Consider the following 16,431-nt stretch of genomic DNA (forward strand, 5'->3'; position numbering starts at 1 on the left):
CCAGGATCTGTCTTTTTGAATTTTTCGGCCTACAGTGGGAAGACTAGGGAATTGGTTTTGGCAACAACAGCTGTTTACTGGCAAAGAACATGGGTACATTTAAGGTGTCTGTCCTTCCACAGATAAAGCATTTTCTTAGAGCACGTAGAAATCATGTATATAGCTCACCATAGATCATTATCTTCCACTTATCTGTTGTTTGTTGTCACTGCATAAGCAGGAATTATCCATTGCCTGGGACGCTTTGTAATGCCAGGACAAGCAGAGAACAGCCACTGCATCTGGATTGCTCTTCAGCCTTCTGAAGGACCTGGTGTTTCTTCATTAGCTAGGGCAGGTACAGTCTATGGCACCAGCCTGTTAGTCTCTACTTCAGGTGTCTGCCTGTAGTGAGAACTGGGTTGCTCCTAAAGCAAAAATTTTAAGCCAGCAGCTTTGTTGCAGGATCTGAGCAGCCTGAAGCCTTCTGGCAGCAGACAGCAAAATGAGTAAAGGCTATCCTGAGTTCAGCCAGGAGTCTGCCTTGGGTAAGACTGGTAGTGAGAAAATAACCACAAGCAATGCTTTGAAGAAGCAGAAGTTTGTACCAGACTCTGCAGTAAGCCATAAACTGGTACACATAGCTGTAGGTGTGCTAGCAGGTTGTTCTGCACTGGGATATGAGGCCTTGGAACAGTGGGCTGAGTCTCTCTACTTCCAGTTAGATGAGCATCAATGATAGTCACTGTTTTGTCAGCAGTTGATGCTGGTGCTGAATACAGCTCTCAATTTAGAGAAATACCTAATCTTCACCAGTGCTTTCTAAGCATGTGTTTTCTCCTGTGTTTTGTTCTGTCTGGCTCTGTCAGCTTCACCTTGCATACCACTGTTTGTTCAGCACTGATCTTATTCTTCTCCATGGCAGGATCTTTTTAATTTTATTCCTTCAGTTTTCCTTCATCCTTTCAGAAATTGATCTGGCTTTTCCTCTTCTGAGAAAGCCATCGTTTTGGCTAGCACCAATTACAAAAAGGCCAAGAAAACATTGGCAGTTTGGCGTTTTTTCTTTCGGAACTCTTTAGAGATTTTGAAATGTATACGTCTGCCTGTGCTGTCACAGGCAGGTAATTTGCCTTCGCTGGATGTCAGCCATATCTGACAATCAGAATAAATGGGACACAGTATGATTAGAAGAAGTTTGATTTCACAAGGAGGCAAAAGCGGATGAATCTGCTGATTTCCAAGGATCTTTTACTACTAAAAGTAGCTCAGTATCTGTATGCAGAATAAACCTTGGATAATAAGTCTTTCTCTGGGGTCTGATCCAAGCCCATTGAACTCACTGGGAGTCATTCTATTGACTCCATCTGGCTTTGGATCAGACACCTGGCATCTGTCTGGATTGTGTTTCTGTCTATTACTCATCCTTCAAACTGGAGGAGATGGTCCCTGGTTAACATGCAAGAACCTCTTGGCAGGAAGAGGGACCTACCTATTGTAAATGCTGAATCTTTCCAAGTGATTGATTAACAGCAGCATAGTCGATTAACCTTTCTTCTTCTGAGAGCAGCTTTCATCTAGTCATCTCGATAAGGCTGAAAGCAGTCAAGGCCTTTATCAGGGAGGGCTGCAGAACAGGATATTCCCCAGAGGTGATTGGTTCCCAGTTCTCTCTGCATAGTGAATTTAGTGAATTCAGCAGACCTGGAGGTCAAGCATTTATTAGGCTAAGAGACTGTCAAATCAATCTGGTCTACTCCAGGCAAGTTCTACCAGGAGAATGGGTTTTGCCAAGACTCTGTCTAAGAAATAGATTGATGGCTAACTCCTGGTTGAGGCTGCCTTTCTCTTTTCCATTTTCCGCAAATCAGACTTCTTCCCCTCACTGACACCAATATTTTCTCCCTAGACAAATTTTATTAAGGAAACTCCTGGAAACCATCTGTAATTTAAGTCACAGGGAGACTTCCAAACTCTGTGGCCCTTCCACTCTGTGTTAAATTGACCCAAGAGCTTTCTTTGAGACCTTGCTTTTGACCATGCCTGATTGAATTACATTTCTGGAATTTTCACCCCTTTTCTCTCACCCCTCCACTCCCCACCTTTTTTTTCTTCTTTTTTTTTTTTTTTAAACTTGATATTTCCTAGCAGTTACAGACAGGCAGGGATCCTGATTTTCCCTGCCCAACATGATAACTTCTTACTGGAAAGAGAAGTTGTAAAAGATAATGGAACAAAGCCTGCAGCACAAAGCAGTGTATTTTGCTGTTCCTCTATTTTGAGATGTAGATCCTAAATTCCTTGCAGATTCCTCATTTGCAGTAACCAGTGTTTTATGCACCATCATCATTACTAGTTTACATTCACATGCTACTCAGGTAAAATCATGTTATGATCAGGCTTGGACAGCTGCATCAGCTGTCAGTGCATATAGGACACCCTGTGCACTTCTTCAGGAAGACCCAGCCATGAGAGCGCTTTCTCACCTGTGCAAAGGAAGGGACTCTAATAAATGAGTGCAACCTGGGTGCAGCCGAAGTGCAGTGTGGAGGATTATAAAGTCAGGTTTTAACATTTTTATTTTCAGGTCCTGTCAGCCTAATCAAGAGAAAATGCAAGAGAAATGTGTGTTTAGTGCATCAGATCAGTTTTCAGTCATCCATATTGATTCATTTTTTTCCCCATCTAGTTACTGTTTTCCATACCTCCATCTCCGGCTTGAGTCACCCAGTTTTGTAACGATTCGGTTAGGATGTGGCTATAAGGATGCATCTCGTTTTGTTTTAGCTCTTAAGATTTTCTAAGGAAGTTTTCCTCAGGCTGGATTTGGTTTATGTTGATTATAGAGAATAATCAGAGGAGTCCTTCTTTTCTTCTTGGCAGTGTTTCTCTGTAATTCTTATGACACAGTTTAGTCACTTACTTTGTACCTGGAGTTTACATTGATGGACGAAAGTGACAAAAACATGTACCTCAGTTTAGGATAACTGAATGAGTGGCCTGCATTCGTCTTTTCCTCAAAAAGTGGGTAGTATTTATCAAGTATATGGCTCAGTGGTATAAGATGACGTGTCAGCTTTATGAACTGAGGAGTCAGGACTGCAAAAGTCCTAGGAGTTTAGATAAACTACAAATATTCAGAAGCAAACTTGAAAGTATAGATTTACAGGTACGAAATAAAAGACTTAAAGCCTACCTCAGATCCCATTAAAATGTATTTTTATACAACTATTAGTACTAGTGTGGCTCAGGCGTATCTGTCTGTTGCGAAGGGCTTTCAGCAGTGGTCTGTAAGAAAAGGAAGAGGATGACAAAAGTTTTTTCACCCTGGGTACAAGCTTTTTCAACATTCACTGTCATGTGAGTAGTTGAGCAAAGTATTTTTTCTCTTCTGGCTGCTGAGAGTCACTGCAGATGGAGGAGAGGAGTGCAACTTTGCTTTTTTGTTAATTGTCAGTACAGGTAGTTTTGCCCAAAATTATCGTGGGGCTGTTTGGTTTGAGAACTCATTGTGCACATAACAGGGCATCTGCCATGTAAGGCTGAGTCTGAAGAGGTGGGATGCTGAAAAGGTAGGAGAAAAAGGATCTCTTTGGTTAACAGATTGAAAAGTGACTGACATGCCCAGGATCACACAGGACATCTCACAATCCTAAGAACTGAATCTGCATCTCCTGGGCAGTATTCAAGCTCTTTAATTAGTTTTCATTTTTGTACACTTTCCTTTGCAAATAGATGGAGGAACCAGTTCCTTTGTTACTCCAAGAACAAAGCTGCTGCTAGGAAATTCATGCCAAGATCCTGGAATACAGGCTAGTTTGTGACAGGGGAGACTTCCAGGTAGACAGAAAGCAAAAATCAAAGCCAATTCCTTTATTTTTAATCAAGCAAGAATAGAGGTAAACAGGTAAAACCAAGCTGTTGATAAAAGAACAAGCAATCTCTTATTAGACCCACAGCAAAAGCTTTGTCAATCATCTTAAAGCATTAAAGTGCATCTTTTTTTCTTCAGCAGGCATCATCAGTGATGAATTAGGTCTCTGAGGATGATCACTGTCATAGATTCTTTAAAAGGTCTGAAACGGGTACAAAATCTTTACATTACTGTAAGATACAGACTACAGCTCTGTCAGTAACACCACATTGTTATTGGTTTTGTGTTACAAGGTATCTAGAGAGTTCTGGAGGCAACATATATGAGCATCGTATTGACACTACAAGGCATCTGGCTCAAGCCCAACTCAATGTGAGAGTGGCAGTTCCTAAAAGGAGCTAAATTGTATTGACTGAGGTCTCCTAATCAACAGAACAAGTTCTTGTACAAAGTGCTATTGAATTTACTGTAGACTTGAAACTACAAAACATAGGCTTGTTATTCATAATCAATTATACTAGATATAAAACTTTGAAATTCAATAGCTGTATCAGCTTAAAATGCAACTCAAGTGGGTTTTTTTTATCTTTGGTTTGGGTTTCTATTATCAAACTGAAACCAGATTTTTCAGATACCTTTATGTTGCCAGGGGCATTTGAAAAATCCTATTGGACACTGCGTCGCTTTGGTGGCATTGAAATCACCTTATGGTAGCTAGAGGTATGTAAAAAAAAAATAAATCCAGTTTCTTGACATGTCCTGTGCAAAAAATCTTACCTGTTACTCCAGGATTGCTTTGGAACTACTTAGTAGAGTAAGGCTTAATCACTTAGGTTTAAGAACAGTGGATATTTGCAGGTAGAATAAACAATCAGCTATGCAAATGCCTACTGAGAAAAGCTGCTGCTCTCCCTTGCATGACGGTTGCACCTGAGTCAAGGATAACACCTTCTTGACTTGGTGTTAACGTCTGGCATGGGAAGAGAGTCTCTTTACTGTGAAACCTAAGTCAAGCAAGGATCAGGGAGAGCACCTTATGCTGGTTTTACTGTTGGAGCAGCCACGAGACAAAAATTAAGCTAATGGCTACAGTCACAACAGTGACCTGTGGCCAAAATAAGAGCTACATCCTTATTTCCTGATCTCACAGCATGCTGCTGTTTGATTCCTCACAGCTTTTTATTTGGCAAGACTTTTCAATAAGAATGCACCATCTTTGTAATATTAATTTGTGGAAACAAAATAATTTAAAAAACCCACAAAGCATTTCACATTAAAGCTGTGATTTAAACTAATGATAACCAATAGACAGGGCATTCTAAAGACATACTGGATTTTCAGGCTTACGTATGTGGGCTGTAACTGCTGCAAATGATGGACATAACAAGTGTTTGGTGACTTGTTTGCTGACATCTTCCTTCTTCTGGTAAAACTTATAAGGGTGTGTGCCAGAGTGCCCAGGACAGGAACAATTTTAAGACCATTCCACCTCAGACTTTCTTTTTGTTAGGGTTGGGGGCAGGGGGTGTTGGTTGTGAAGTAGTTCACAAGTCACTGTTCCGTGGGTAGGAAATGCTCTATGTTGAAATCTTAAGCCCAGTTCAGTTATTTTCAGAGAAGCCAGTCAGACTGCTGTACGCTATGCAGTGAATTTATTTCTTAAACTGTGATTTGCTAGATTTAACTTCCTGCTGTAAAGACATGCTTGAACAATGGGGGCAGGTAAGCAGCTTGGTTGCACTGATGATTTAGAGTTTGCTGGCTTTTATATGGAACAAGAGGAAAGCTGGTGTGGTGTCAGTAGTCATTACCTTCTGTGTGTGATGTGCTTTCCCGACGCTGTGGCGCTTCAGAGGCTGCTTTGTAACTACACTACTATGAAAACAGACTTTTCCAAGGAACAAATTATCTATCTGGAACGTAGTAGTTGTGGCTGTGGCTTTTACTAGGATCATTTACAGGCCTGAATATTTGCATCAATGCCAGTTAAACTGTAGGAGCATTATTTGTCATAGAAAGATTGGCCGTACATCAGTTTCTGTTTCAGGACAATTTGAAGAGGACTTTTATTGCAATGAATCAGCCTTACCTGATTACAGAATTGCAGGAAGTAGTTTCAGCATTTCTGTGGATCTGATTTTAGGAAGTTGGTGCTATTGCTCTTGTGGGTTAGGGATGCAGGACTGGGTGCTAAGAAATGACAAGACCTGATGGGTTATAAGAGCACCTCTGTCTGATGCAACAATCTTAAAGCCCAAGAATATGGCAAAGGAAGAAATGCTACTGGAAATGTGTATAGAAGGAGATAATGCTAAATTTACTCCCTCTTTCAAATATACATTCAGACAAGAACATCTTCTCTGAAGTGAGTTTAACCAGCAGCAATTATAGCACTGATTTTAGAAATTTATATGAAACACAGTGCATGTACCTATGAGCCATCTGAATCATCCTGCTCATTAATTTGTGTATCTAGTTACTGAAATAACTGTCTATACTTTTCTGGCCTCTAAAATTGGTGTGTAGCCATGCTATTTCCTATTTGTTAATATACAGATAAGCTGACACTGTGATGATAATTTGATACATTAGTAGTAGAGTATCATTTGTAGATGACCTACCATCTAGGTCAACTGGTTCTTTTTCCTTTGAGACAAGATAGTAGCTCTTCATAGCAAATGAAGCCTCTAATCTTCAACCATTGTCCATTTACACATGAGTAAATAGGTTAAACTGTTCATAAAATGACAGAATCATACCAAAGAGTAATACAGAGTATTGCAGTAGCAAAACTGAAAAGCAGTCCGTTATATTCTGCTTGGGATAGTATCTGCCAACATACTGAAGAGTGAGTATAGTATTGGATAATGATCAAGTTAATGGGTATGGGGAGATATAGTTATTCAGGAGAGAGTCTTGCCCTCATTCCTCCTGCCAGGGGACACGGAGCACTCTTGTGTTGGCCCTCCAGAGCTCAGTGTAGCCATTCACCACCCTGTGAACAAGGACACTGCACCAATGACTAAATGGCCATAAGGAAATAAAATGTGCCAAATAACACTACGTTTGTGTCTCTGCATAAAAGAGCAGTGAGTGTCATTACATGATCCTTATTTTCCTGCCTCCTTCTGTGTGGTCTGGATGGTACAGTGTCCATTCAGTCTTAGAACACGGTTCCTCCTGCTGCAGTAGCTCTGAGGCTTGCTCTGGTTGGCAATTCGGGTGAGTGCTGGGGAACACCACAGGTTCCTCTTGCTGGAACCCACTGTCCCACAGACTTCCCTCCAGCACTAACATGGCCAGGAGAGAGAACAAGTAGAAGGCAGCAGCAGTGTGTTTTACAGTATGTTTGCACACATAGCTGCATGGTACTCCTCTAGGATATCAATAGATGTAAACAAGTATCCGTATCACACTATCAAGCAGGAATGATTAACTGAGTTAGGCAATTTCCCAAGACCATTATTGTCCCCTACACTCTAGAAAGCTGTTATGATCCTATAATAATCACTGGATGTTATCTTTCCATTTGGGTAGTTTGTGCAATATAATTCAGCTAGGACTTACAGCTCATCCGTACTGTAATAGGTCACCATATGCTTCACATCTGGTCCTACCAAAAAAAAAAGCCATATTACACATACAATGGCAACTATTTTAGGGGATGATCTCCAGAGACTGGTAAGTGTAACTAGCAGTCTTGACAGTTTAGCAGTTTCATTAATCAGCATTAAAACCTCATTTTACTATTAAAGGCATAATTACTACTCATTCAAATGATGGCTAAAATAAACAATTTCACAAGTTTTCTTCCTTAAGGAGCTGATACAGCCTTTTTTTCCCCTTAAGATGTAGGCACTTAAAAAATAGACAATGGCAAGTTCACCACATTGTCTCATCAAAAGTCATTGGGCCTAACGAACCCCATGCTGATAGAGCAGAAGTGTATTTAATCAGAAAACAAGAGAAGGATATAGACTTCTTCATATTTATGTTTCTCAGAATTCAGATCTCTGGTTTGTCACAGGAAAGCGCTGCATTAGGATTGCCTGAAATATCTGAATACCTGCTTTCAGGTAAATATTTCCATTTACAGTTGGCATCTAACTATAGCTTTTATCTGAGAGGGGGAAGGAAAAGAAGAAGAACCCAGTTTGCAGACAATAGCATGCAGAGAAAGTGTGTCTTGTCCTGCTTCACACACCATATCCTTGAACCCCCTTGTATTTAAAGCTTGAAACATTTAATTTTCTATAAATTTTCTATAGAAGATTGAAACTTCATACAAATCCTTTACTTGAATATACTTGAAGCTTCCAGAGAAGCCTGGATTGCACACTGACTGCCATATGCAATTCCATTCATGTGTCTGTTGTTCTTCTCCAATGTCCTAACAGCCTTTTCGTAACATACCATCTTCTAAAACATTTACAGGAGGAGGAGAGGGTATTAAGGGTGGACAGGTACATTAGAACCTTAACAGTTCATGCTGTGAGACAGCTGCCTGCAAGAAGTCAGCCTGGCAAACTGAGAAAAATATCCTCAAAAAGAGCCAGAGAATAATAATTTGGGTCTCTTCTCCATTACCCATCAAACCAGTATTCATCCTTTGGTCCATACAGCATGGCTGACAGCTTTTGCCTTCACCACCTCCAGGTCTTCACCCTTTGAGAGGACTCCATTGTATGCCACCGCTGGATGGGCCAGAAAAAGCAAACTTTATCCTCTCTAGGTAAAACACTTCTTCCCTGCTGAAAGAAGACCTACTTTCCATCAAAATCTGAGCATTTGGGATTTCTGAACCCCAGATTCAGTGTAGCAGTAAGATGTATGGGCTGTCTTAAAACCTTGGCAGGATAAGGGCTAATTTCCAGGTGGTTTGTTATAATGGGAAATCCTTTAATAGTGCTCTGGAATTGTGGAAATGCCTCTGCTCTGCATATGTCCTGTGGGTACCTCTTCAAGAACAAATAACTCCTTCAGCACTTGCTGAAATTTCCCCTTTTCCTGGTGATGACCAGAAAGTTGTTTCATTTTTCCAACACAAGGACGACTAAATAAGTTTTTGATGGGCAGCTTTTGGGTACTCCACATTGCAAGGTGTGCTGTACCCATTTTAAATGAAATATGTTATAGCTACAAGGCGAGGAAAGACATTTGTCCCAGGCACTGCAATTAAATTGGGATTACTCCATAGCCCACCTTTAAATAAACTAGATATTGGGGTAAATGAGCAGGGATGCTGCTCCCTTTAAAGGCCACCCGCTGTCTTTCCTGCCTGGTTCCCTGCCAGGGTAGAAACTGGAGCGGGAGGCATTGGAAATCACTTGAAAACTGTCGTTTTTCAAACTGCCAAGAAGTGCGATGCTAATCAAGGCAAACACGGGAGATGAACTGGATTCCTTATGGGAGCGGGTCTCCAGGGTTGAAATGTATTTTAAGCTTGTGCTTATTTTTCGAGAGTTTCTTGCTGTTGTCAAACCTATGCTAAAGCAGCCATTGTCTGCGAGGGTCACCCGGAGTTCAGTATCACTGAAAAACTTAAGGGCAGGGCTGTGAATGGCCTGAAAGGCCCCACAGAGCAGCCTGCACAGGCTCTGTCACTTAAAGGAACAGCAGCTTCCTTCTGCCTCCCTCGTGTCTTTTTGTTAGTTTTTTAAATAAGAAGCAGGTTTGAAGCCTTAATCACATCAAGCCCTGCTGCTGCTGCCCTCCTGCTCCCAGCAGCCATCTCCCTCCCTACATGCAAACCCCAGTCTGGACTAGGGCCACGGCTCCATTCTTGTTTTGCCAGGCCCCTCAGGAGGACTGAACAAGCCATCATTAGGTTTCAGAGCAACCTGCTGAGACAAGATCTCTTGACATACGATCTAAAATGGATGAACCAAGACATAGGCAAAGTTGCAGCAAATGAAACCCAGAACAAGCATAGCCATCTAAGGGAACCCCTCAAAAGTGCTTTCTCTCTCTTGATCCGCTCCTTTTCTGTCCAGCCAGAGAGGTGGGTATGGAGTTGTGCTGCTCCATCTCATGCATTACTGCTGTCCCAGTGAAGGTCTGCTGCCTCCATGCAGCTTTGTTTTAATTTTCACATTTTCCAAGTGTTACACAAACTCCTTTCTTAAGTAACGTTTTTTTTTACATTTTAGACGAGTTAATGGACTAATTTTTCCACTCAGTCCATTGGCTGGGGAATTACCAAGTAATACAAGGCAGCTGTTCCTGCATTTGAAAGCTCTTATACTAAGTTAGAACTTACCCAGAGAAAGAAGCTTGCATTAGGGTGGAGGAGTGTGACAAAAGCAGCAGGGGTCCTGGGCTGGCTGCTCAGAGGAAAGATGAGGATTTTATGAAGCTGCATCAGAGCACTATAACCATCCTCTTCACCACAGGAGGAAGACTCAGCACCCCAGGTAAGCACTATATTCCTTGTGTGAAAGCCATATGTATTGGTTTTCTCCCTGCTATAAAAAGAGGAGAATTCATGTAGGGCCAGAGCTGTCCCAAAACACACTGTATTTTGACAGTTATGCTCCAGAGAAAAGCAGAACGGATGTAGATGTTGGTTTAAGATTTAAAATAAATCAGAAAACTGCCTTCTTTATTCATTTGTTGCAGCAGACCATCAGCTGCTGTGAATTTGTACACTTTGCTGAGGGCTGAAGAGCTAAACTGCTTCATTTATAGTAGCTGCAGTTGGAGGGCTACTTTACGTGTGTGTTCTTATCTGTGTATATACATACAACATCACTATGCTTTCACTTTTGTATGTGCATATGTGTCTATACACACCAAAAATGAAAGCCTGTTGATGCTTTGTGCGTTGACAAGCATCCACAGGTAAAGGCAGATACTTTTATGGGATACTATGCGTACACACAGATTTTGAGGATTGTTTTAATTACACCCAACCAGGAGGGTTTTTAATAACAGGGCCAAAGAAGTTGTAAGAGAGATATACTTTCAACTTGTTGTTCATGAAAAATACCTGCTTGCTGGTGAACCTGTTCATTAACTCAAAGATAAGTGATTGTAGGCAATCCTCAGGACAGACCTCTTAGAAAATGCTGAAATGATGCAGTTTTTGTCAGGATTTGATTTTATGGGGTACTGGAGAACTGCAGAAGAGCAGGTAGAAGCCTGATCCTGCACCAAATAGAGTCAAAGAGTTTGATGCTAATCTCAAAAACTGGAGGAGAGCTCTGGTACTGTTAAGCACTAGTTAGGCACAGGGCTTGTTTGGTAACAGAACAGAAACAAAATCAGAGTTCTGATACCAGCTTGTGGTGGAAAGGTAATACATTTTGCTCTCTGATCATCCTTCTCATATTTAATAACAAGAAGCATGTGTACTAGGAAAGCAGAGCAGGATTGAAATGGTTCCCTGATGGAGAGACAGAGGCCTTCGGGAAAGGGTCAGTCTTTATTGCCTGTGAGGGTACTGTCAGCATAAATAATTATCATGAACTTCAACTTCAAGCAATCAAACTTCATCGTATTGAAGGAGCCCCATTAAATGCTCAGATTGTTCTTAATTTGATCTAGTGCAGTCAATTCCTTAGGGAAAGAGAGACTGCAAAAAATCAATACAGCATCACAAAGAAAGCTGAGGTGTCTTGGTTGTGTCTACCAGAGGAAGTGGAACAGCCTGAAGGAGACAAGCTTGTCTCGGTCCTGCTGAGACACAAGGGCCATAAAGCTTGTGAACCTGTCAGGAGCTCTTGAATTGCTTGGACCAGATGATGAGTTCTGAAGACAACTCAGCTGAGTTAAATCTGACTCGAAGCAGCATTTCTTCTAGAGCTCTGCTGTGGTGGTACTAAGTTCCTCTTTTAGGTTTCCTTCTTTCCCAGTTCTTATTCAGCCTGTTTTCGTGGCTTGCTGTAAGGTTGCTTCTCAATGCTCGCTGTGTGCAGCTGCCAGGCTGCTGAGGCAGTGCTGCTGCCTTGCCTCAGTTTAACTTCCTCTGTCTTCAGAGACAGGCAGGGAGTGATGCAGGCTTCAGTGCACTTTCTGTACCCTCTGTGTATAGTTCTGCAAGTCAAAACACACTGCTGGTATCAATTTATATTTTTAATCATTTTGACTCATCACTTCTTCAGAGGAAGTAGTGATATACTGGACACGACAAGGGAAAGATCCTGGGTTTCTAGGCAAAATGAAGAATCAAAATCTAGCCCACTAAACTGAGCTTTAACATGCATGACGTTTAGACTTTAGCTATACTGCCCAGACCTGTATTCTTGTGGTTTAACCCCAGCCAGTAACTAAGCCCCACAGAGCCACCCACTTGCTCCATCCTGGGGAGATGGGGAGAGAATTAGAAGGGTAAAAATGGGAAACATCATGGGTTGAGATAAAGGCAGTTTAATAGGTAAAGCTAAAGCTGTGCCAGAGCCACAGCAGTTGCATTTGGAGCCCCCAAGTCAGGAGCCCCCACAACCAGGTTGTGACCTTGGCAGAAGCCTGACAATAGCAAGATGTGCTTTGCTGGGCAAGGTGGAAGACGCGATGTTCCCAGCTGGCGACTGATGGTAACTTAATACTCCCAGCCGGTGACTGAGAGCAATATGATATTCCCAGCTGGAAGACAAGGCCTGCCTCAGTGCATTCCCATTCGTATGTGTGGCTTCTCTATACAATGAGAAGGGGTAGGCGAAGTGTAATAAAGCAGCTGGTCTATTAGAAGATAATCTTTGTGGAGAATAGCACAAACATGCAGAATCCCCTTAATCTTAAACTTTATTACCCCAGATAATAGGCTTTGGTAGTGACAACAGTCACTTGAAATGCAGAATTGTCTTGGCTTCTGCAGCACCTGCTGTGTCAGTCAGTCAGGAGCCGTCTTCTGCTGCACAGAAGAGTGGCTGCTTGGTATGAGTGAGCTAAAGGTTTCCTTCTTTCACTGTGAAAAGGCAGGGAGGGGAAAGCCAGGCATCCTCCCTTTGCAGATTTAAGTGCGCACTCTGCACATGCTGCAGGGGAAAGGCTAAAGCGATATGAAAGCCTGCTTGCTTGCTTTACCTCTCAGTAGTAGGAGCAGGGCATCTTTTGTCCACTGAAGCCCACTTGAAAGAGTAGAGGCTGTTATGGCTGCACTGAATTAGGTCAAGTTTCCCAATATTCAGCCGGCATCGACAAAGAGGAAATATAATGAAATCTGTGGGCAAAATCTTCATCTGTGTCATTTGCAGTATCTGACACACAGTTAATTTAGTTATCTGAGGCACAATTCAGAACAAGCATTAACTCATTCTGGTTTTAGTGGAAAACTCGGCTCCCCAAAGCCCAGTCCACACGATACCCACTCCTGAAAGTGCACAGGTACATGGAGCTTTCTAATGAAAAGGTATTTTACTTTATAAATGGCTTTGGCTTTATTAATTTTTCTGGGTTTTTTTAAGCTATTTTTTTTCCACAAATCAAAAAATCAATGATCAAAATGTGAGCAGGGGAAAAAAAATCTGCTTACCACAAGCTGTTCTTTTGTTTAGGAATATTTCAATATGATCTTTAGTTAAAAGAATAACTACAAAGTGACAGAGGGTAATTTTTGTATCATGAAAGATAAAAGTAGCTCTAACAAAAAAGTGTACCAATTATTTCAACTTTTTAGTGCCCTCTAACAACAGCTGCAATAGATAGCAGAGCAGCAGCTCACAGTGCAAGATATATACAGTGGGAAAAGGGGCTCATTTAGGGAGGGGTGTTTGTACCTATGCTGGTTTTGGCTGGGATAGAGTTAATTTTCTTCATAGTAGCTGTTGCAGGGCTGTGTTTTGGATTTGTGCAGGAAACAGTGTTAACTGAGGGATGTTTCAGTTCCTGCTGAGCAGCGCTTACACAGAGCCAAGGCCTTTTCTGCCTCTCACCCACCCCACCAGCGAGCAGGCTGGGGGTGCACAAGGTTCAGCGAAGGGGGCACAGGCAGGACAGCTGACCCAAGGGATGTCCCAGACCATACGGTGTCATGCTCAGCATATAGAGCTGGGGGAAGGTGGAAGGGAGGGGGGATTCTGGGAGTGGTGACGTTTGTCTTCCCAAGTAACTGTTATGGGTGATGGGAGCCCTGCTTTCCTGGGGACTGAACACCTGCCTGTCCATGGGAAGTGGGGAATGAATTCCTTGTATTGCTTTGCTTGTGTGCACAGCTTTAGCTTTACCTATTGAACTGCCTTTATCTCAGCCCAAGAGTTTTCTCACTTTTGCCCTTCTGATTCTCTCCCCCATCCCACCAGGATGGAGCAAGTGTGGGGCCCAGTGGGGCTTAGTTGCTGGCTGGGGTTAAACCATGGCACCTTGGAAAAAAATGTTAAACTTCTGTAGCAGAAAGTACTGAAATGAACCTGCCAACCATTCATCACTTGGAGAATTTATGGGTATCTTTTCCTCAAGTTAAACCTTACATTCACTGAAGGCCACAACATTGAGATGTTATTGCCACATATCTTGTGCCAAACGGACTCAACTAACCTCAGGTCAGGGCGGTTAGGAGAAGATGGAGAGATTCTGTGTCATTGTCACACACACACGCACCCCTTGCTTTTTCTTCTCTAGGTATATCCTAGATGCAATTTATGAAGTAGGATATGGCAGTGTGACATCCTGCCTTCCTCACAGCATATGTGGGAACATTAGAACAACATTAGCCTTTCAGTTTCAGTCCAAAGATCATGGAGTGTTTCAGAAGGACAGAAGCAGGCTGAAGGACTGGGCCAACAGGAGCCTGGTGAAATTCAGCAAGGACAAACACAAAGTTCTGCAATTCGGAGAAACTAACCCCATTGTACAGCACTGGAGAGCAGCCATGCTGAAAAATATGGTGGGTCATTGGAGGCAATGGGCTGAACATCAGCTAGCAGCGTGCCATGGCAGCTAAGGTGGCCAAAGCAGGGGGCCTGTGTTAGAGCACAGTAGGTGAAGTGGTTAGACCCCTGTCCTTGGCACTTGTTAGACCACATCTGTAATCACAGCATCGCAGTATGCTAGAGATTGGAAGGGACCTCAAAAGATCATCTAGTCCAATCCCCCTGCCGGAGCAGGAACACCTAGATAATGTTACACAGGAACGTGTCCAGGTGAGTTTTGAATGTCTCCAGGGAAGGAGACTCCACAACCTCCCTGGGCAGCCTGTTCCAGTGCTCTGTCACCCTCACTGAGAAGAAGTTTCTTCTCAAGTTTAAGTGGAACCTCTTGTGTTCCTGTTTGTACCCATTACCCCTTGTCCTATCATTGTTTGCCACTGAGTAGAGCCTGGCTCCATCCTCGTGACACTCCCCCTTTATATATTTATATACACTAATAAGGTCACCCCTCAGTCTCCTCTTCTCTAAACTATAGAGACCCAGCTCCCTCAGTCTTTCCTCATAAGGGAGATGCTTCACTCCCTCAATCATCATTAATTAAGTAATATTGTGTCCAGTTCTGGCACCCCAAGATAAGGAAGACTAACAAACTATGAAATGCTTCTGTGTGACCATCTCATTCTGCAATAGGAGGACACGATGGGCAGAGTGCAAAATAATGCACACTCCCAAGTCCCTGTCCTTGATTGAGGACACTCGGTATCAGATCTTACGATACCTTACAGCTCCAAAATTAAGACAAGGGCTAGGTTTTGGTCTCTGGGGATGGCATTATCTTTTATTAGCAAGAGAGTACTCCTAACTTAGAAACTGAGTTGTCTTTGGAATTGACATGGCAAAGCTAGAATAAACTGTCTTTAGGTTTGAGAACAGCTTCAAATATCACTTACTTGCATCTCTGATTCAGACATACTGTCTTCATATTGCCTCAAGAATGCAAGCACATCAAAGATCAATATACTTCAGGGAATAGGTGGGAGAAAAGAAGAGTAATGGTGAGACGATTCTCATATTTATTTGAGGCGTATTAATTTTTCCTTTTGCCACAGTCATGGAGGGCTATGTCCCTTTCAGGAAAGACAGGCCAGCCAGGAGGGGTGGTGGGGTTGCTCTTTATGTACGGGAGCAACTACAGTGCACCGAGTTCTGTCCAGGGACAGATGACGAGTGAGTTGAGAGTCTGTGGGTGAGAATTAAGGGGCAGGCTGGCAGGGGCGATACTGTTGTGGGTGTCTGTTACAGACCACCAGATCAGGGTGAGGAAGTTGACGAGGCCTTCTACAGGCAGCTGAGAGCGGCCTCACAGTCACAGACCGTGGTCGTCATGGGGGATTTTAACTTCCCTGATGTTTGCTGGAAGGACCACTCAGCAACCCAGCCACAGTCCAGGAGGTTCCTCCAGTGTATGGATGATAACTTCCTCCTGCAAATGGTGGATGAGCCGACCAGGAGAGGAGCGCTGCTGGATCTCATCCTCACTAACAAGGAGGATCTGGTCGAAGCAGTAAGGGTTGAGGGCTGCCTTGGTTGCAGCGACCATGAGATGGTGGAATTCAGGATCTTGTGTGGTAGGACCAGTAGAATAGCAAGTAGAATTGCAACCCTGGGCTTTAGCAGGGCAAACTTTGGCCTTTTCAAGCAATTGCTAGGGGAAATCCCATGGGCAAGGCTGCTTGAAGGTAAAGGGGCCCAAGATAGTTGGTTGGCATTCAG

The 16,431-nt window shown here is 42.7% G+C and overlaps 1 long non-coding RNA gene across 1 annotated transcript; it reads left to right on the plus strand.

The window, feature by feature from the left end:
• The first annotated feature begins 9,572 nt into the window (after window positions 1-9,572).
• On the plus strand, window positions 9,573-14,815 carry LOC134164505 (uncharacterized). The gene is made up of 3 exons (XR_009965170.1): window positions 9,573-9,854; window positions 10,003-10,266; window positions 14,524-14,815. It is a non-coding gene; the product is annotated as an uncharacterized LOC134164505 (long non-coding RNA).
• The last annotated feature ends 1,616 nt before the right edge of the window (window positions 14,816-16,431 follow it).

Source organism: Pezoporus occidentalis, unplaced genomic scaffold, assembly GCF_034315485.1.
Source record: "Pezoporus occidentalis ecotype Australia unplaced genomic scaffold, CSIRO_AGI_Poc_V1 ctg22, whole genome shotgun sequence".
Classification (NCBI taxonomy): domain Eukaryota; kingdom Metazoa; phylum Chordata; class Aves; order Psittaciformes; family Psittacidae; genus Pezoporus; species Pezoporus occidentalis.